Raw genomic sequence first — 22,954 nt, 5'->3', positions numbered from 1 at the left:
CCTCAGACCTGGTGGAGAACCCAGGTGGGTGGCTCCGGGGATGGAGGGCTCTGCCTGAATTTTTTTTCTTTTAAGTGGGCTCCATGCTCAGTATGGAGTCCAATGTGGGGCCCAAACTCAACAACTCTGAGATCAAGACCTGAGCTGAAATCAAGAGTCAGATACCTAACTGACTGAGCCACCCAGGTGCCCCTAAAGTTTGAAACTTTTAATGTTTCATTAATAGATGGACAAGAATGATTTATAAAGATACATATAGAGCCCCACATCAGGCTCCCTGCTTGGCGGGAAGCCTGCTTCTCCCTCTCCCACTCCCCCTGCTTGTGTTCCCTCTCTCGCTGTCTCTCTCTCTCTCTCTCTTAAATAAATAAATAAAATCTTTAAAAAAAAAAAAAGATACATATACAGCACCACCACCACCATCACCACCACCACCATATGTATGCAAGGGTTTTTAGGGTTTTAAAAATATCCATAGGTGTACATGGGCATCATAAAAATAGTCTGGATAAACCCTAAAATTAAAAAAGATTGAATGAGCTGTCAGTACAGGGCAACTGTGGATCAAGCTCTGGGCCCATGACTTTATTCCTAAATCTGACTCTGACTCATTGGATCATTTTGAGGACCTAACATTCCCAGAGGTCTCCGCAGGCAAAATGAAAGCACTCACTGGTTGCTGACATGGAGCCTTCATGTGGAAAACTGAATGAGGAAGTCTGGCATGGGGAGTGGGAAGGGTAAGACAGATACCAGGAGAAAAGACACTGAAAGAAAGCAAAACTAGTTCCTCAGCACAACACCTTCAAACAGCCCACTTCTCAGTCTTTACCTAACTTTTATTTTTTGGTGCTACAACAGTTACCTGGGGTCTATGAAGAAATAGCACAAAAATGAAAAGCAATACACTAAAGGGACACCCGAGTGGCTCAGTAGGTTGAGCATCTGACTCTTGATTTTGGCTCAGGTCATGGACTCAGGGTTCTGAGATAGAGCCCCATGATGGGCTCCGACTTGAGCATGGACCCTGCTTAAGATTCTCTCTCCCTCACCCTCTGCTCCTCCCCCTACCCCCCAACCCCACCACTGGCACACTCACTCTCTCTCTCAAAAAATAATAATAATAATAATAATAATACACTAAGGATGGCAGATTAAAAAGAGGAAAAGCCCTTTTAATATTACTTGAAGAGATTCTTGTGATTCAATATGGTGTAATATAACAGAAGAATTTATTGAAAATAAGTGATTTATACTCTGTAATCAAACTATGTAAAGCTCACCTAAAAGTTTAAAATAATCACCTTACACACACACCCCACTCATTCAACTTACACATAACTAACCATACAACTGAAAATTTACAACACTTCTTAATTTGTATATTAATGTAAATCAGAGTGGGGGATATGATTAAGGGAGATTTCTTGCCTGGTTCTAGTTAGAATCTTTTCTCTTTTCTTATTTCCAAATTGTTGAAAAGCAGCCTCTTTCTAATGCTTTTGGAAGGAAAAATGAACATACCATTTCCCAATGTAAACCCTCCAATCATTTTGTTATGAAAATGTATCCCACACCATCATCAAATGTAAACATCCCACACTCCCTGGGATATGTCCGCAAAAGTCTGCATCAAAGGCAAAGGGTTCATATTAACATGGCACAAACAGGCATTCCACATTGGAGAGTACATACAAGTATTTAGAATATTATAAAATATTTTATCTGTTGCAGTTTAGATGTTATTAATAAAACTTACAATAATAAAATTAGAAAGAAATTTGGAAAGCAAAACAATGCTTCAAAACTAGAATAGATGGTAGTTTTCCTAAATTGGATTTTTTTTAAGTATAAAATATGTATCATTTAAAAATATGTGTAGTTTCGAAAATGTAAAACAGAACATCAAAACCAGGAAAGACAAAAGAGAAACTTTAGATCATTTTAAGGAAGAGGAAACTACCAGAACTAAGTGACAGAAAGTGAAGGAACTCCTCAAGCCGTGCTTCTCTAGGAGGCTTTTTAAACCTGTAATAACAGAACGAATGCGGGGAGGAGTGGATCACTTGTTCAAGGCCATGCTATCCCATCTCACTTAATTTGACTTTGTGCTCTTCATCAATCTCAAACCCCAAGTGGATGGATTCCCTCTCTGACTCCTCTCTTGTTGCTCTCCTTTGCACTCTCCACAGCTAGGTTGTGTCTAGCTTTTCTTTTTGCGGATTGCAAAAAAAAATGTGCCAAATGAAATGGACTGCTCCCATCTTGGTGTCATTTTATAAAATTCTCAGGTTCCACGATTTTCCTCCCAACATCTCTTGAAGAAAGAGAAATCCTTAGAATAACAAGTGATCACTCCTTCGCCAGGAGTAGGGATGGGAAGAAATAATAACCCAAGGGAGAAAAAGTGATAAAAAACAACTGCTTATAGTGGTGTTTGGAGAAAATTATGTAAATATTTATGCAAAGACAGCTTTGCAGAACACATCGAGATGCATCAGAACCGCTCGTGCCAGTGCGTACAGGCAGCCTCACAGTTGGATCAACAGCCTGAAAAGCAGATGTGCCAATTTCCTGTATTTGATTATGATGATTCCTAATTATGCCAAAGCTGTGGCAATGTCCTTCCCTAGAATGACTCTTAATTTTGTTTTGCTAAGCCACACACACAACCTGTTTTGGACGTGAAATTCATTGTCACGTTAAGTCTATGAAATACTCATTCACTTGCCTAATAGTTCTGAGGACAATGGCTCACATGGATGCTGTTTTCTTTTTTAATTTGGCATTTGCGAGCATGCAGGGGAAAAAGAAAGAAAATATGCAGAGTGATAGAGCCATGCTATTTAACATCAGTGAGGCCCCGGCTTTTCCACCATGGTACAAATGAAAAGAATACCATTATATGGTTGTTCTTAAAAGGGCAGTTTTCTTGCTTTCCTTGTGTTTACACTTACAATGTCATTATCAACAAAAAAAACTCAGCACCATTTAGATTAGGCATGGACTATAAGCCATAGCAAACTGAGAATACCTCTATCAGATGTCAAAATTAACAAGTAGCTTGACCGTTGAAGGTGCTTTGACCCAACTGTATGGTAGTTGGAGGGAGAAAAGTAAATTATGACTGATTCAGTAGTCACAGAACCCTCCATATGAACCTTTAACTTCTCTGACACACACATTTGCTAACTGGACTTTAATAGTTAAATTCTTTTGCACTTCAGAGCCCACAACTGATATTCATTATCTGCTTTATAATTTAAAATGTGCTTTTCACTTATAATCCTTTATTTGTACTGTACAACAATCCTATGACGTCAGTATTGTTATTACCCTTATTTATAGATGTAGAAATAAGTACAGAGAAGTGAAATTACATGTTCAAAGAAAGCAACAGAATCTGGACTTAAACTTCAATTTATACACAGATCAATAACTCTTTATTAAGCATCTATTTATTAACTAGGCTCGATCCTTATGAAAAATAGTGACAGAGGCAGAGCTGGGTCTGGCCCCTTCCCATCTCCAACTTTTAACAAATTGTTTTGTTTTGTTTTTAAAGATTTTGTTTATTTATTTGACAGAGAGAGAGAGTTCAAGAGAGCACAAGCCGGGGAAGCTGGAGAGGGAGAGGGAGAAGCAGACTCCCCGCTGAGCAAGGAAACCTATGCAGCTAGATCCCGGAATCCCAGGATCCCAAGATTCTGAGATCATGACCTGAGCCAAAGGCAGACACTTAACTGACCGAGCCACCCAGGTGCCCCATCTTTTAACAAATTGTAAATATGTTTCTCTCCCTCCAGGAATCTAGTGACTTCCTGCTTCTCTCTGTATGAAAAACCAACATCAGCTCCTCCACTTCAGGCTTTGAATTCTTTCTAATTTCATCTCCATTCTCCCCAATTTTGCTCCTTTACAGATGTAATCCAGATTTACTCACTATGGAAAAACTTGAGGACTTGATTGTGATTTGCACTACAATGTAAGCTTGAGGAAGGGAGACCCTTTGTTTTCTTCATTCTTCGACTCCAGCAGAACCTTGAGTGGTGCCTGGAACACTGTAGGCCTCAGTAAATATCTGTTAAATATATATAGTTGTAGTTCATACTTAAACTCATTAAAAAAAAAAACTGTCTTAATCTGGGTTTCCTAAAATAGAACATTAGACAGGACTCAGATTGAAGTAGTTCATATGGAAAATAACGTCTGGAAGTAGGTGTGAGGGAGGAGGGGGTGAATTAGGGGAGGAGCAAACCCAATATAAATCTTTATAATCAAGTTCACTTTTTAGTTGACAGGAGCTCAACTCCCCACACTCCCAGAACCTCTTGCCTGTGTACAGAACACTCACAGAACTGTCCACTCAAGAAACAGAGGTCTGGAGCATTTATCTGTGGACTCTTTTGATAGACAGCCACCCTGAGAGTGTTAATATGCCCACACTTCCAAGGAGCATGGTAGGCTCTTCCCATAGCTTTGGAGAAGTCCCTGAAGAAGAAAGTAGAAATACACAGTATAGTAAATGCTATCAACATGAGATGCGTCTGAGCCTACAAACAGTCCAGCCAAAATGAGTCTAGCCAAACAAACTAAACATGGTAGCAACAGCTAATATTAGATGTGACAAAGAGGATGTATAACAAAGAACCAAAGTACCAGCTCTACCAACACAAAGGAAAATCAAGAGATACTAGTGTTATTTATTATTCTAGCTAGGAAAATTAAAAGAATTTCTGGAATTCTGAAAGTACTAGAATTCTAGAATACTACTTTGTAGGCATGCAATCAAGTATGGCTTCTTATAAAGGACAGAGAATGTATGACATTTTGATACTACAGGAACAAGTAAGCAAGTGTTTGTCAAGCTGAATCTATAGACTTAACTCCTCAAAATCTGATGACAAGTTTTTTAGAGATTTGCAGGTTTGAAGAATATATGCAGGGGCACCTGGATGGATCAGTCATTAAGCGTCTGCCTTCGGCTCAGGTCATGATCCCAGGGTCCCAGGATCGAGCCCCGCATCGGGCTCCCTACTCCACAGGAAGCCTGCTTCTCCCTCTCCCACTCCCCCTGCTTGTGTTCCCTCTCTCGCTGTGTCTCTCTCTCTGTCAAATAAATAAATAAAATCTTTAAAAAAAAAAAGAATATATGCATACTATAGTATATAGCATATAATGCAGTATAATATACAACATACATATATATACATGTAATATATATACTATTATAGTGTGTGTGTATATATATACATCATATATTTATGCCCATACTTTTGTTTTAATTATAGAATCATTGTAATAAAATAATTTAGTTTATCTCTCAGGGTCCATAAGAACCCTTTTAGAAGGAATTCTCACCTTACTTAAATCTGAAAAAATGTTGAATCAGGATATAATATGCACTCAGGACAAAATGGCCTTATCAGATATTAAGAAAACCATGGAGGCTTAAACTACATTTGTATTGTACAAACAACTATTATATTCATAACTATTACATATAAAATTTTTAAATGCTACAGAAATAATTAGGTGAGAGAGGCAAAGTACCTGCTATAAGGAATTCATCCTACACCTAGCTGGGAAAATAAATCACTTGTTGTCATCCTTAGCACTAAGGCCAATGCATTTTGCTTGCCAAATAAAAGGTGAGGGAATAATCCATAGGAGGCCAACAATGCTATGAGATTGATTGTACAAAGTGACTTCCTAAACATGATGAAATTTGGAGTAGGCCTTCTAGGTGCAGAAGATGAAGATCTGGAAGAAGAAGAGAGTTTCCAGGCAGGAGAATGCTGGCACAGAAATAAGAAAGTGGGTGAGTATGTCCCTAGGGCACAAGATAAATTATTTTCACAAAATGAAAGTACATTTTGAGGAATAATGGAAGATAAGATTGGAAAGGTCAGTAAAGAACATATTTAAGAGAACTATGAATACCAACCCTGTAATTTGAAGTTGTAAACTCTGGACAATGGATAGCCATTAAAGATTTGGGACAGGTAGGGTGAGAGCTAAGGCACTGCTTTCAGAATACAAGAAAAATGTCAGTGATAGTGGAAGGGAAAATGGGTCTTTTTGAATCAAGCTTCAAATTATCTTAATCTCTAACTGAAATAAAGGCATTGAAGAGTGTCCCTATATCCAAGAAGCTAATGTAAAATCTCTCTGTAGAAAGACAGTATCTCTTAGACCTGAAGTTATCTTTACAATGTTCCATATGCAATGTCAGACCTGCAATCCAAATTCAAGAGAAATAAGAGGAGGGGCTCCTGGGTGGTTCAGTCAGTGAAGCCTCGGATTCTTGATTTCAGCTCACGTCATGATCTTGGAGTCGTGAGATCAGCCCCACCTCGGGCTCCATGCTGAGTGTGAGTCCACTTGGGATTCTCTCTCTTCCTCTCCCTCTGCCCCTCCCAAAACTTCTTGCCTATATACAGAACACTCACAGAACTGTCCACTCAAGAAACAGGGGTCTGGAGCATTTATCTGTGGACTCTTCTGATAGACAGCCACCCTGAGAGTGTTAATATGCCCACACTTCCAAGGAGTGTCTATAAATAAATAAATAAATGAATAAATAAATAAAATCTTAAAAAAATAAAGAGGAATAAGAGAAGACAAAACAACAATCTGATCAAAACCAAGAAGAACATGAGAAAATAAAAAGAGAGCCACAGGGATGTCAACAGTAGCTTTAAAATAACTATGCTTGATATGTTAAAGGAAATAAAATAATTTTGACATAGAACCAAATAAAGCACATTTTAGAAAGGAAAAATGCAATAACCAAAATCAGGAACTTTATGTAAGGGTTTATAAGCAGATTATAGAAGGTAAAGTGATCATTAATGAACTTGAAGGTGAGTCAGAGGAAAAGATTCAAAGAAAGACGAAAAGTATGAAAAATAGAGAAAATATGTTAAAAGCATAAAAGACTCAATGAAGGGGGGCACCTGGGTGGCTAAGTCAGTTAAGTGATGGACTCTTGATTTCAGCTCAGGTCATGACGGGGAGTCGGCTTGAAATTCTCTCTCTCCCTCTCCCTCTGCCCCTCCCCCTGCTCTCTGTCTCACTCTCTCTCTCTCAAAAAAAAAAAAAAAATCATTGAAGAAAAATCTAACAAAGGTATAACTAGAGAACCAAGAAGGCAAGGAAAAAGAAATTTGGGAAGGATGAATAGAAATGATGGAAGCCAGAGACCATGGAATAGTTTAAAGAAAATAACTGCAACTTGGAATTTACCACTGAGAGAAAACAACATCCAAAACTAAGGAGAAATATTTTAATTATTTCAAATCCACACTGAAGAAAATTCTAAAAAGTATTGAAGCTGTGAGAGATATGGTCTTAGAATTTCAGAGACTCAAGAAAAAATTAAAAGCAAAACAAAAGGCAATTAGGTGGGTAATTCTAAATAAATACTGGCTATTTAAACAAAAACAATAATGTTTTGTGAACTTTAATATTTACTAAGAATCAAAATAGATGGCAACAATAGCATAAAAACCATGAGGGAGGATAAATGGAGTTAAAGTATGCTAAGACTCTTGTATCATCCAGAAAAAAAAAAGAGTACTAATTCAGGTTACTTTGATAATTTAAGGATGCATGCTTTAATCTCTAGTGTAACCATTAAAAGAATGTCTGACTACTGAGATAACAGAGAGAGAAATTAGAAAAATAGGAAAAATATGGAATCAATCCAAAGAAGGGAAAAAAAGAGATAAAAAATAAATTAGTTGGGATGAATAAAAATTACATAGAAATTTAAATCCAGACATACCAGTAACTGCATTGAATGTAAATGGCTTAAATGTTCCCAAGAAAGACAGATTATCAAAGTGAAATTAAAAAAACAAAACTCAACCATTTCCTGCCCACAGAGAAACAAATATAAGGATACAGAAAGATTGAAAGTAAAAGGATAAAAGCAAAAGATATGTGCTGCAAATATTAACCAAAAGAAAGCTGGTATAGCCCTACAGACTTTATGGCAAAAAGCATTACTAGGGCTCAAGAGAACACTTCTTGGAGCACTGGGTGTTATACACAAACAATGAATCATGGAACACTACATCAAAAACTAATGATGTAATGTATGGTGATTAACATAACATAATAATAAAAATAATTTAAAAAAAAAGAGAACACTTCATAAAAGGCTCAATTCACCAGGAAGATACAGTAATTCTAAACATGAAAACAAAAATACAGAGAACTGAGAAAAATAAATAGATCTATAACCATAGTAGGATATTATAACATCCTTCTCTCAGAAACTAATAGAATAAGCAGACAAAAGATTCAAAAAGATATAGATTTCATCAACATGATTAGCAAATATAAACTACTATCATGTAACAACAGACACTGAATTCAACAATTGGGTTTATTTTTTTATTTTTTATTTTTTTATTTTTTTAAGATTTTATTTATTTATTTGAGAGAGAGAATGAGAGAGAGAGAGAGCACATGGGAGGAGGGAGGGTCAGAGGGAGAAGCAGACTCCCTGCTGAGCAGGGAGCCCGATGCGGGACTTGATCCTGGAACTCCAGGATCATGACCTGAGCCGAAGGCAGTCGCCTAACCAACTGAGCCACCCAGGTGCCCTGCGTTTTTTTTTAAGATTTTATTTATTTATTCATGAGAGACAGAGAAAGAGAGAGAGAGAGGCAGAGGCAGAGGGAGAAGCAGACTGCTCGCCAAGCAGAGAGCCCAATGTAGGACTTGATCCCAGGACCCTGGGATCATGACCTGAGCCCAAGGCAGAAGCTTAACCGACTGAGCCACACAGGCTCCCTACATTCAGCAATCGTAAAACACATATTCTTTTCAGATGCCCACAGAACACTGACAAAAAGTGACCATATGCTGGGCCATAAACTGAAATTGGGTACAAAATATATACAAAGTATGACCACAATGTAAAGAAACTGAAACCAATAAAAAAAATCACATGTTTGAAAAATAATAAATACATTTATAAACAATTGAAAGCCAAAGGAGAAATCACAGTCTTGAAGTCCAGAAAATATTTTAAGTGAGTAACAGTAAAAATACTACTTATCAAAATTCATGGAATGCCGCTAAGTCTGAGATTACGACCTTAAATGAACATACAAAACAAAGCAAGGCTGAAATTCAATTATCTAAGCATCCTTTGCCCATTTCCATGAAGGAAAAGAAGAACAGCCTAAAGAAAATAGTCGGGGGGAAAAAAGAAGAAAACACACAAGAAAAAAATTAATACAATAAAAACAAATATACACTAAAGAGGATCAGTCAAGTCAAAAGTTGTTTCCTTAAAAATAAGACACAAATTCATCAAACAGCAGAAGTTAGAAAATGGGGGTAAATGCTTTATCTTTAAATGACCTATAATGCTGACAAAAACAAAGACCTCTATCTTCACATTTTTAAACCTGCCATTTTGTGCCTCTGGTTTCTGGTCTAACCTCCTTCAGTCTCTCCCCACCATATTATTGCCAGTATGATAATGCAAATGTGTGTTGAGTAAACAAGGGAATGTTGCTGACACTAGGAAGCACTTTTCCTGAGGGTATTCCTAATTGGGATCCTGAGTAGTCAACCACCCCACAAGCAAACCACTCCACAGGACTCAAGTTTCTTCAAGGACTCAAGAGAATTCTGCAATCCCTACCAGAGGGTATTATTGCTTTTTCAATAAAGTGGCCTTAGACTGAACCATGCAGTTTGAACTCAGACTCTGCTCCAACCCATCTTGTACAATACAGATTGCCTCTGGCCTCTGGTCCTCTGGGTCCTTGAGAGACCTAGATCCTTCCATTTTTCTCTCTAAAATCAGGAAGAGCTGACTGGAGTAGAAGCCACAGTGATACAATAACTACCTCCAGAGCAACCTGCTGTTTCCTGCTTGCTCAATCCAGCCTTTTTCTCTCTCTAGGCTTTGAAACTCTTGTGTTTACATAATCTCTTCCTCCAAAAAGTCCCTCTGTTATGTTATCCAGGGTCATACTGTCCACTCTCCAGCTGAGCATGCCTCCTGACTCAGCATCACAGTCCCCATTCGCTCATTTATAACTACATGTTCTCCCGACAGAGGGAAGGAAGAATGGTCATTAAGACTGCCAAAATATTACAAATTTAGGCCCCACTGTTAAAATTTTAACATAGCTATCCCCGTATGAACCTCCTAATCTCTGCTCAATCTTATAATTCTCAATAACAATTCTTGGGAGGGGTGCAGATTATTATTATATATATATTATATATATAATCATATATATATGATTATAAATCATTATTTATTAATGATTAAACTGTAAGTAAAATGTCAGAGACCCCAAAAGATGATCAATTTGGTGCCTTTGCATAGGGATAGACGTACCCACAAATTATCATTATGAGTTTTTTTTCCGTTCTGCTTAGTAAAGTGGTTGAAGAAAAAGAACTTCTGGGCTTGGGTTCAAATCCTAGTTCTGCCATTTATTAGCTATGCAATGTTGGGCAAGTTGCTTATCTTCTCCATGACTGTCGCTTCGTATATAAATATGTAAAATAAGTGCATCTATCTATAATGTATTTTTGTGGATTTAATGAAGTAATATATACAAACTGCCTAACAGAATTCCCAAAACAGAAGAAACACACTAGAAATGTTATTATTAATTATAATTTTTATTGCAGATATAATTAACAGTGTTATATTAGTTTCAGATGTGCAATATAATAAACCAACAATTCTATACATTTCTCAGTGCTTGTCAAGATAAATGTGCTCTTAATCCCCTTTTCCTATTTCACCCCCACCCCCCCACCTCCCCTCTGGCAACCATGTTTGTTTTCTGTATTTAAGAGTCTGGTTTTATCTTTGTTTGTCTCTTTCTGTTGTTTTTTTTTTTTCTTTCAAGATTTTGTTTAAATTCAAGTTAGTTCACATATAGTATAGTGTTAGTTTCAGGGGTAGAATTTAGTGATTCATCATATAACACTCAATTGCTCATTACATCAAGTGCCCGCCTTAGTGCCCATCACCCAATTACCCCATCCTCCCATCTATTTTCCCTCCAGCAACCCTCAGTTTGTTCCCTATATTTAAGTCTCTTGTGGTTTGCCTCCCTCCCTGTCTTTATCTCATTTCTTTTTCCTTTCCTTCCCCTATGTTTTGTTTCTTAAATTCCACATCTGAGTGAGATCCTATGGTATCCATCCATGTTGTTGCAAATGGCAAGATTTTTATGGCTGAGTTATAGTCCACTGTGTGCGTGTGTGTGTGTGTGTATATGCACATACACATAATGCATCTTTTTTATCATTCATCTTCGATGGACACTTGGGTTGCTTCCATATCTTAGCTATTGTAGATAATATGGCAATAAACATAGGGGTGCATATATCTTTTCAAATTAGTGTTTTCATTTTCTTTGAGTAAATACCCAGTAAGTAGAATTACTGGATCATATAGTAATTCTATTTTTAAATTTTTGAGGAATCTCCATACTTCTTTCCACAGGGACTGCACTAATTTGCAATCCCATCAATAGTGCACAAGGATTCCTTTTTCTCCACATCCTCACTAAACTTATTATTTCTTGCGTTTTTTATTTTAGCCATTCTGACAAGTGTAAAGTGATATCTCATTGTAGTTTTAATTTGCATTTCCCTGATGATTAGTGATGTTGAGCATCTTTTCATGTGTCTGTTGACCATCCCTAAGTCTTCTTTGGAAAAATGTCTGTTCAGGTCCTCTACCCATTTTTAATCAGATTATTTATTTTCTTGACATTGAGTTGTATCATTATTTTTATATTTAATATTATCTGTTCAATTGTTGCTATATCTCACCTTCCCCTTCTTCCCTTCTAGTCACTCAAACTCTCTTATCTTTTCTCAGAACTTCCCTATCAGAGAAAAAAGAGATTATTATCTTCCCACACCTTCACTAAAGAATTAATCATTTATTGATAATGGGAAGCAATATTAAAAAGTGTTCATGCCAGTGAGCTGTTACAGACTTAATGTTTGTGTCCCCCAACCAAATTCATGTTGAAATCTAATCTCCAAGGAGATGGTATTTAGAGGTGGAGCCTTTGGGAAATTATTAGGTCCTAAGGCTAGAGCCCTCATGAATTGGATTAGTGCCTTTATAAAAGAGACTCACTCCAGATAGCTCCCTTGCCCCTTCTACCATGTCCACACATGGAGAACAGGCTGTCTATGAACCAGGAAGTGGGCTCTCATCAAACACTGAATCTGTTGGTGCCTTGACCTTGAACTTCCCAGCCTCTAGAACTGTGAGAACTAAATGTTTGTTGTTTTAGCCACCATATTATGGTATTCTGTTATAGCAGCCCAACGGAGTAAGACTTGGGCTCTAGAGCCAGGTGGCCTCAGTTTAGTGCTGGCTCTGTCACATCCTTACTACGTATTCTTGGACAAGATACGTTATTAACTTCCCAGATTTCTCATCTTAAAAATGCAGACAGTATCTATGTCTGCCTCATGAAATTACTGAAGATAAAATAATTCATAGAAATTACCTGGTACGTAGGATGCTCTGTATGAATATTGCCTGGTTATAGTTTATTAGTTTATTTTTGTCTTTTAAAGATTTTATTTATTTATTTATTTATTTATTTATTTATTTAAGAGAGAGAGTGTGCATGAGAGCGGTGGGGAGGGGCAGAGTAGGAGGGAGAGAGAGAGAGAGAGACTCTCCACGCTGAGCATGGAGCCCATCATGGGGCTCAATCTCACAATTCTGAGATCATGATCTGAGCTGAAACCAAAAGTCAGATGCTCAACCAACTGAGCCACCAAGGCACCCCTATTCTTGTATTTTAAAATAGGGAAGAGAATTACTATTAAACTTTAGGCATGAACTAACCTCCCAGGTACTCTACCTATTGAAGATCTATAACAACTTTCCCAAAGGCCACCTATCTTTCAGCTAATAGTTTTCTTTCTCTCATAGGAGATTTTTCCTGGGTTGCTTCTCAGTGAGTCATTCCCCACTTCCAGTTTTGTTCACATTTTAAACCACTTTTTTTTCCCCTCCTAATTCCCCCGGGAGAAACAAAATAGAAAAGAAAAAAAGACATTTGGGACCAGAACATTGAATACCAATGGAAATTCAATGCCTTAAATACCTTTGGGGGTGCCTGGGTGGCTCAGTCTTTAAGTATCTGCCTTCAGCTCAGGTCATGATCCCAGGGTCCTCGCATCAAGCCGGCATCAGGCTCCCAGCTCAGCAGGAAACCTGCTTCTCCCTCTCCCACTCCCCCTGCTTGTGTTCCCTCTCTCGCTGTCTCTCTCTCTGTGTCAAATAAATAAATAAAATATTAAAAAACAATACCTTTGGATGAAGCCTCAACCCAAAGGGTAAAATAATCTCCCACCACCTCACTTCTCTCAATGCCAGAACTCATGATCCTAATCTTTTCTCCTCTTTAAAAGTCTCTAGTTAAAACCTTGGGTACCAATGTTTATGTTTGTTTAGTGACACATTTTCTACATTTAGAACACTTTGGAAAATGTAACCTTAGAAGAAGTGAGGAAAAAGAGAGAAAGAGAAGGGGAGTATGAGAAGGAAGGGAGACTAGTAAAAATGAAGAAAGGAGGTGGTGAAGATATAGGGAAAGAGAAAGGAAGAAAAAGAAACAGAATTAGGAGAAATTAGTAAAAAAAAAAGGGGGGGGGGATAAAAAAGTAGAGATTAGACTTGTGGGTTTTGTTCCATGCATAAGAAGCCAGTCCATTCTAACAAGCACAATGTTGAAGAGACTGAAAAATCAACAACTCTTCTTCAATCCATAAGAGAGGGGAGGACACGGGGAAAACCACTGCCCCCAAGATTGGAGAGACAGGCAGATGAACACAAGGAGTCGTGGCTTACCAGACGATAGACCCATAGGAAGAAACCAACAAAGGAGAAAGTGCTGGTGTAGGATACCAGAATTATCATTAAAAAATTGCTAGAGTCTCAGTGAGAACAAGTCTGAGAGTTAAAACTCCAGGAGGAACTCAGAGATAAGGGAGTCTCCAAAATATTGTGAGATTTACTTACAGGAACTTGGCCAGGTTCCGACAGTAAATATAAGAGAAAAATCCTCTTGTGCTTCTAGCAAGGGGAGGAGATAAGAAACCATTTCGAAATATGTCAAAGCACTCTTCTTTTGGAGGAAACTAATTTACCAGAGCCTAACCTGCTGGGGTGTTATCAGAGCCTAACTGGCTCTGGGAAAAGGGAAATACTCAACTCCAGCCAGCTCCAGCCTTTCACATGAAAAGGGGGTAATAACCAACTCCAACACACTCTAGACATTCTTTCCCAACTAAGGGGGAAGAAAAGACTGAGAAACACTTGTGGGGTTCATAGTCCAGAGACATAGGCACAGTAAAGACTGAGACCTAATCATAGACTATAAAACAGTTTCCCTCCCAGGGCACCTGGGTGGCTCAGTCCATTAAGTGTCTGACTCTTGGTTTTGGCTCAGGTCATGATCTCAGGGTCATGAGATCGAGCCCTACCTTGGGCTCCACACTCAGCGGGGAGTCCGCTTGAGATTCTCTTGCTCCCTCTCCTTCTGCCCCTCCCCACTCCGCATTTGCGCGCGCTCTCTCTCTAAAATAAATATCTTTAAAAAAAATAAAATAAAATTTCTAAAAAAAAAAAGTAACATTTCCCCTCCCTTAACACCTCACCACCATATTACTCAAAGCTTATTTATAGCAATAATACAACATGTCTGGTTATAAAAAAAAAAAGACAAGGCATATCAAAAGGCAAAAAAGAAAACCAATTTTGTTTTTTCATGTTTTTTTTAATTTAAATTCAGTTAATTAACATATAATGTATTATTGGTTTCAGAGGTAGAGATGAGTGATTCATCAGTCTTATATAATACCCAGTGCTCATTATATCACGTGCCTTCCTTCATGTCTAGCACCCAGTTATCCCACCCCCCCAGCAACCCTCAATTTGTTTCCTATGATTAAGAGTCTCTTATGGAAAAAAAACAATTTGAAGCGACAGAGCAACCATCAGAACCAGACATGGCAAGAATGTTGGAATTATCAGACCAAGAATTTAAAACAACTATGATTAATATGTTAAGACCTATAATGGGTAAAGTAGACAGCATGTAAGAACGGTGAGCAATGTAAGCAGAGAGATGAAATCCCAAGAAAGAACCAGAAAGAAATGCTAGAGATTAAATACATTGTAACAGAAATAAAGAATACCTTTGAGAAGCTTATTAGTACACTGGACAGAGCTAAGGAAAGAATCTCTGATCTAGAAGATATCAGTAGAATCCTTGAAAATTAAAAAAAAGCAAATAAAGACTGAAAAAAATAGAACAGAATATCCAAGACTGTGGGGCAGTTCGAAAAGGTGTAACATACACACAACAGGAACACCAGAAGGAGAAGACAAAGAAAGGAATAGAAGAAATATTGTAACAATAATTACTAAGTATTTTCCCAAATTAATATCAGACACCAAACCAGGTGTCTTAGAAGGAAGCTTAGAGAACATCAAGCAGGATAAATACCAGAAACACTATACCTAGGCATATCATTTTTAAACTACATAAAATCAAAGATAAAGAAAAACAAAAACAAAACAAAAAGATAAAGAAAAATATCTGAAAAATCCAGAGGACAAAAACATTTTATATACAGAGGAACAAAGATAAGAATTATATCTGACTTCCCCTCAGAAATCATGCAAGCAAGAAGAGAGTAGAATGAAATATTTGAAGTATTGATAAAGGAAAAAAACAACAACTTAGAATTCTGTTCCCTGTGAAATTATTCTTCAAAAGTGAAGGAGAAATTTTCTCAGACAAATAAAAATTGAGGGAATTTGTTGCCAGTAGATCTGCTTTGCAAGAAATGTTAAAGTTCTTAATATAGGTCAGAAATTCAGATCTTGGGGTGCCTGGGTGGCTCAGTCGTTAAGCGTCTGCCTTTAGTTCAGGTCATGATCCCACGGTCCTGGGATTGAGCCCTGCATCGGGCTCCCTGCTCCACTGGAAGCCTGCTTCTCCCTCTCCCACTCCCCCTGCTTGTGTTCCCTCTCTCACTGTGTCTCTCTCTGTCAGATAAATAAAATCTTAAAAAAAAAGAAAGAAACTCAGATCTACATAAAGAAAGAAAAAATATCAAAGAAGGAATAAATGAAAGTAAAATAGAAACTTATTTTTCTTATTCTTAATTGATCTAACAGATAACAGTTTGTTCAAAATGATAATACCAACAAAGTATTTGACTATGTATGCTTGTATGTATATCTAATTATATATCTTATGCTAATATATGCTTTTAAATGAGTGAAATGAATGATAGGAATGACACAGGGAAGAATTAGGATTATTTTGTTATTATAAGGTGCTCACACTACCTGTGAAGTGGTATAGTATTACTTGAAAGTGGACTTAGATTAGCTATAAATGTAGGGCAACTACTAAAAACAGTAAAAAAAGAAGTATAACTGATATACTAAAAGAGGAAATAAAATGTAATCATATAAAATGCTCAATTAAAAATACAAAAGGCAAAAAAAAAAGAATAGAAGACAAAAATAGGAATACAGAAAAGGGTAATAAAAAGAAAACAGTAACAAATAAGTTAGATACTAGCCCAACTATATTAATAATCACTTTGAACATCAATGGTTTAAATGCACTAATTATAAGACAGAGATTGCCAGAATCGATCAAAAACCACAATCCAACTATATGCTGTCTACAAGAAAGCCACTTTAAATATAAAGGCACCTATAAAAGAAAGAAAAAGAATGAGAAAAATATGCCATACTAACACTAATCAAAAAAAGCAGGAGTGGCTATATTAAATTCAGACAGAACAGACTTCAAAGCAAGGAAGATTGTCAGGGATAAAGAATACTACAGGGATCAATTCTCCAAGAGGACATGCTAATACTTAACATGTATGCAGCTAACAATAGAGCATCAAACTAAATGAGGTAAAAAATAATAGAATTGCCAAGAGAAATAGATGAACCCACTGTCATAGTTGGAAAAAACTTCAACACCTCTCTAACAGAAATGGACAGATCCAGCAGGCAGAAAAATCAGTAAGGATATAGCTGAATTCAACAACACCATCAATCAATAGACATCTATTGACAACTTCATTCAGCAACAGCAGAATACACATTCTTCTCAAGTTCACATGAAACATTCACCAAGACAGAGCACAATCTGTGTGACAAAACCAAATTTAACAAATGTTAAAGAACACAAATCATACATCTCCTCTCAGGCTACAGTGGAATTGAACTAGAAATCATTAACAGAAAGATAACTGGATAATCCATAATACATGGAGATTAAACAGCATACTTCAATATAACACAAGGATCAAAAAAGAAATCTCAAGAGAAATTTTAAAAGATTTTGAACTAAAGGAAAATGAAACTAGGACTTACTAAAATCTGTGGGATGCAACAAAAGCAGTGCTTAAAGGGGAATGTATGGCATTAAATTAATCTATAGAAGAAGAAAAATATAGGGCGCTTGGGTGGCTCAGTCATTGAGCAGCTGCCTTTGGCTCAGGCCATGATCCCAGAGTCCTGAGATGGAGACCCACATTGGACTCCCTGCTCGGCGGGAAGCCTGCTTCTCCCCTCCCACTCCCCCCGCTTGTGTTCCTGCTCTCACTGTCTCTGTCTCTGTCAAATAAATAAATAAAATCTTTAAAAAAAAAAGAAGAAAAATATAAAATTAATAATCTAAGTTTTCACCTCTGAAATTAGAAAAAGAAGAGCAAATTAAATCCAAAGTAAGCAGAAGAAAAGAAATAATAAAAACGAGAGTGGAAACCAATGAAATTGTTAATAAGAAATTAATAGAGAAAATCAACAAAACCAAAAGCTGATTCTGTGAAAAGAATGGTGAGAGACAAAATTGATAAGCCTCAAGCCAAGCTAATAAATGAAAAAAAAAAAAAAGGATGGACACAATTTATTAATATCAGAAATAAAAGAGGGGATATCTTTACAAATCCTATGGACATTAAAAGGATAATAAAAGAATACCATGAAAAGCTCTATATCCACAAATTTGATAACCTGAATGAAATAGACTAATTCCCTAAAGACACATTTCCCAAAACTCATACAAGAAGAAATAGACAATAAGAAAACCCATATTTATTAAAGAAATTGAATCAATAATTAATAACCTTTCAAAACAGAAAGGACCAGAACCAAATGGGCTCATTGGCAAATTCTACCAAATATTTAAAGAAGAAATTGTATCAGTTTTCTGCAATCTCTTTCATAGGACAGAGGCATAGGGAATAGTTCCTAATACATTCTACAAGGCCATCATTACCCTAATATTAAAACTAGACAAAGACATAACAAGAAAAGATAATTACATACCAATATTTCTCATGAACAAAGATACAAACATCCTCAATAAAATATTAGCCAATTGAATATAACAATGTATAAAAAGAATTACATACCACAAACAAGTAAGATTTATCCCAGATATACCAATATAAACATTCTAAAATCTATGTAATACATCACATCAACAAGCTAAAAAATAAAAATCATATGAGTATCTATTTAGATGCAGAAAAAAACAGAAAATCTAGCACTGATTCATGATAAAAATTCTCAGTAAACTAGGAATAGAGAATTCCTCATCTATAAAATCCTAGAGCTAACATCCTACTTTAATGGTGAAAAATTCAAAACTTTCCCACTAAGATCAGGTACAAGGCAAAGATATCCTCTCTCACCACTCTTTTTCAACATCATACTAGAAGTTTTACCTAGTGCAATAAGACAAGAAAAAAGAAAGAAAAGGAATACAGGTTGGGAGAAAGACATAAAAATATCTTTGTTCACAAGTGACATGATTATCCATGCAGAAAATCTCAAAAAAGCAACAACAACAACAGCCTCTCCAAAAACTAATAAGTGATCATAACAAGTTTGCAGGATACAAGGTTAAAGCCAGTAACTTCCCTATATACCAGCAATAAACAAATGAAATTTGAAACTAAAAACACAATGCCATTTATACTGACACCTAAACATGAAATACTTAGGTGTAAATCTTTTAAAATATGTATAAAATCTATATGAAGAGAACTATAGAAATTTGATGAGTGAAATAAAAAAACTAAAATGGAGAGATAGTCCATGTTCATATTGAGGAAGACTCAAGGTTCAGTTCTTCCCAACCTAGTCTATAGATTCATTCAATACAATCCCAATCAAAATCCTAGCAAGTTATTTTGTGGGCATCAACAAGCAAATTCTAAAATTTATAAGGAGAGACATAAGACTCAGACTAGTCAACACAATACTGAAAAATAAGAACAAAGCTGGATGACTAATACTACCTGACTTCAGTTGGATCCAGTCAGAACTAAAATTTCTATTTGCTTTAACAGGGGCCTCAATCTAAAGAAGGCATGCCTGAAAGTGAAGCCAAACACAGCAGAGGGAGCAAAAAGTTAAAAAAAAAAAAAAAAAAAAAAGACAAGCTTCTTAAACATTACTTGAGTCTTGGACTTTGCAGTTACATGAACTAATGTGCTGGGGGATTTCATTTTGTTTTGTTTTGGGTTTTATTTATTTATTTATTTATTTATTTATTTATTTATTTAGCTTTCTGCTTAAGCTAGTTTGAGTTGGATTTTCTGTCATTAACAACAGAAAGAGTATTACCTGATATAGGCCTTTATTACTAGGTCCTAGAGATTCAATAATAAAATATTACTAGGTCCTAGAGATTCAATAATAAAAAAGACACCACTTCCGTCCTCAAAAAGTTGAGAGTCTAGATGAAAAGATAAGAAAGTATGTTAAGTGCTGAGACAGGAAAAGTTCAAGAAACCATTTGAGTACATATTAAGTTCTAGATAGCATCAGTTCTCGGCATCAGTAGAAAACTAGATTATCACTAAAATGTTCATTTGATATGAGGTGGTAAAAACTGGATAGAATGTGACCCTGTTAAAACTTTGTGGAAAGGCTGGTTGGAACTCTTGGGACAATAATGGCCCAGCCATTCACTGGGATTCAGAACCTAAGTTCCCCACTGATGGGAAGATAATAGTTAAAAAAAAAAAAACACCAAAACAAACAAACAAAAACCTATTTACAAGGGCTAGGACTAATTTGGCAAAGTAGCCTCAAAACAATGAGTTTTAGGGGTGCGTGGGTGATGCAGTCAAGCCCCGACTCTTGGTTTCAGCTCAGGTCACAATATCTGATCTCTGGGTTGTGAGATCAAGCCCCATGACAGGCTCTGCATTCAGCATTCAGTTTGCTTAGAGTTTCTCTCTCTTTCTCTCTCTGTCCCTCCCCACCATGCTCTCTCTCTCTTTCTCGCTCTAAAATAAAGTTAAAAAAAAAAACAGTGAGTTTTAGGTAGGGAAACCTTAGGCCAGTTTTCTCATTAGATATCCACAGTGTTAGGGATATGGCAGGAGAAAAGAGAAAAAAGAAAAAAAGGGGGAAGTCATATCAGTTTTACATTCTAACCTTTATCAAGCTCAAATTCCCCCCTTTATGATAGCACTAAGAGGGGGGTAAGATTTACTATAAAGAAGTGTGGTATTGGTAAAAGAATAAACAAATAGATCAATGGAACAGAATAGAGAGTACAGAAATAGACCCTAATATATAGAAAAAAGAGAAAAGGCAATACATGGAGCAAAGATACTCTCTTCAAGGGATACCTGGGTGGCTCAGTTGGTTAAGCGTCTGCCTTTGGCTCAGGTCATGATCTCAGGGTCCTGGGATCAAGCCCCACATCCAGCTCTCTACTCAGTGGGGAGTCTGCTTCTTCCTCTGTGCTCTCCCTCCCTCCCTCTCTCTCTCTCAAATAAATAAATAAAATCTCAAAAAAAAAAAAAAAAAAGACACTCTTCAATAAATGGTGCTGAGCTTTCCAGCAAGGATCTGGCGGACTAGCTCCCACAAAGAAGGGTGGAAAGAAGAAGAGCCATTCTGCCATCGAAGAGGTACTGACCAGAGAATACACCATCAACATTCACAAGCACATCCATGGAATGGGTTTCAAGAAGCATGCCCCTCGGGCACTCAAAGAGACCCAGAAATTTGCCATGCAGGAGATGGGAACTCCAGATGTGTGCAATTACACCATGTTCAACAAAGCTATCTGGGCCAAAGGAATAAGGAACATTCCATACCGTATCCATGTGCAGTTGTCCAGAAAACATAACGAGGATGAAGATTCACCAAACAAGCTCTAAACGTTTGCTACCTGTGTACTTGTCACCACTTTTAAAAATCTACAATTAATGTGGATGAGAACTAACCACTGACTGTCAAACAAAGGTATAAAACTATTTTAAAAATGGTGCTGAAACAATTGGACATCCACATGAAAAAAAAATGAATCCAGACACAGAACTTATACACTTCACAAACATTAACTCAAAATGGATCAAAGACCTAATGTAACATCTAAAACTAGAAATATCCTAGAAGACAACATAAGAGAAAACCTACATAACTTTGGGTGGGGCAATGACTTTTTAGATACAACACCTAAGGTACAATCCATGAAAGAAATAATAAGCTGGACTTTATTAAAATTAAAAGCTTAAGCTCTGCAAAAGGCAATGCCAAGGGAATGAGAAGAGAAGCCACAGAGTGAGAGAAAATATTTTCAAAAGACATACCTGGTAAAAGACTATTATCCAAAATATACAAAGAATGCTTAAAATTTAACAATAAAAAAACAATCAACCCAATTAAAAAATGGATCAAAGATCTTACCAGATACCTCACCAAAAAAGATATACAGATGGCAAATAAACTTATGAAAAAATGCTTCACATCACATGTCATTAGGGAAATATAAATTAAAACAACAAGATACCATTACATGTCTATTGGAATGGTCAAAATCCAGAACATTGACAACACCAAATGCTGACAAGGATGTGGAGCAATAGGAACTCATTGCTGGTGGAAATGCAAAATGCTACAGCCACTCTGGAAAATTTATTACAAAACTAAACATGCTTTTATTATAAGACACATCAATAGTACTTCCTGGTATTTACCCAGGGAGTTGAAGATTATATCCACACACAAAAAATGCATGTGGATGTTTATAACATCTTTATTCATAATTGCGAAAACTTGGAAGCAACCACGTTGTCCTTCAGTAGATGAATGGGTAAATAAACTGTGGTACACCCAGACAATGGACTATTACTCAGTACTAAAAAGAAATGAGTGATCTCACCATGAAAAGACATGGAGGAACCTTACCTGCATATTACTAAGTGAAGAAGCCAATCTAAAAAGGCTACATATACTGTATAATTTTAACAAATAACATTCTGGAAAAAGCAAAACTATGGAGACAATAAAAAGATCAGCGTTACCCGGGGTTGGGAGGAGGGGGGAGGGATGAATAGGTAGAGTACAGAGAATTTTTAGGGTATCATATTTTGTTACCATTATGATGGACACATGTCATTACACATTTGTCCAAACCCATTGAATGTACAACACCAAGAGTGAACTTTAATTTGAACTATGGACTTTGGGTGATTATGATGTGTCAATGTAGATTCAGCAGTTAAAACAAACATAGCACTCTGGTGAGGAATATTGATAAAAAGGGCGGCTGTGCCTTGGGACAGAGGTATATGAGAAACCTCTATACCTTCCCTTCAATTCTGCTGTAAAAAAATAGTCTTAATTAAAAAAATAAAACACTAAAGAAAGTGGAATATAATTGGGGTGGTGATTAAGAATTCTGGTTATAGAGCTGGACTGACTCTGTTCACATTACAGTTTTACCACTCACTAGCTTTGTGAGCTAGAGTACAGTGTTTAAAAAGTCTCAGTTTCCTCATCTTTAAAAGGGGGATAATAGTGATGCCTGCCTCAGAGTGTTGTTGTGATTAATAAGGTAACACATGGGAAGCA

The 22,954-nt window shown here is 36.6% G+C and overlaps 1 pseudogene; it reads left to right on the top strand.

Moving 5' to 3' along the window:
- Positions 1–5,718: 5,718 nt before the first annotated feature.
- On the top strand, positions 5,719–21,330 carry LOC148164902 (large ribosomal subunit protein eL31 pseudogene; annotated as a pseudogene).
- Positions 21,331–22,954: the final 1,624 nt, after the last annotated feature.

The sequence above is a fragment of the Eumetopias jubatus genome, unplaced genomic scaffold, assembly GCF_037043125.1.
Source record: "Eumetopias jubatus isolate StellerSeaLion01/CBP00866 unplaced genomic scaffold, mEumJub1_p1.0 scaffold_2, whole genome shotgun sequence".
NCBI classification, from domain to species: Eukaryota; Metazoa; Chordata; class Mammalia; order Carnivora; family Otariidae; genus Eumetopias; species Eumetopias jubatus.
This window is presented reverse-complemented; position numbering and strand designations above follow the sequence as displayed.